Below are 362 nucleotides of genomic sequence, written 5' to 3'. Positions count from 1 at the left end.
CCTTTCTGCCTGGGAGAGCCAAGCCCAGGCTCTGCTGGGAACGACAAAGGGAGACACTGAACCCTTTTGAGGGGAAAAGGAGAGAAATGGGAGGTGAGGGCAGGGGGCTGAGTCACCGGCAGTGCTGCTGCGTGGTCGTGGAGAAAGGCAGAGAATTTCCCTGGCGGGCTGGTAAAGGAAACAGGTCTCTGACACATCTATGTTTTCAGGTCACCCAGAAAAAATTCTGTCCTTTCAAAGTTATCACAGGAATAAATCTCTTCCTGAGACTCCTGAAGTGCCACACGAGCGCCCAGACGAGTTCACCCTCTCTGCTTGGGAGCAGAAGGCTTTGAGCTTTTAGTATCTCAAACTTATTTTAC

The sequence above is a fragment of the Buceros rhinoceros genome, unplaced genomic scaffold (genome assembly GCF_000710305.1).
Source record: "Buceros rhinoceros silvestris isolate BGI_N320 unplaced genomic scaffold, ASM71030v1 scaffold1717, whole genome shotgun sequence".
Taxonomy (NCBI): domain Eukaryota; kingdom Metazoa; phylum Chordata; class Aves; order Bucerotiformes; family Bucerotidae; genus Buceros; species Buceros rhinoceros.
The sequence above is the reverse complement of the archived record's forward strand: the minus strand, read 5'-3'. Positions refer to the sequence as shown.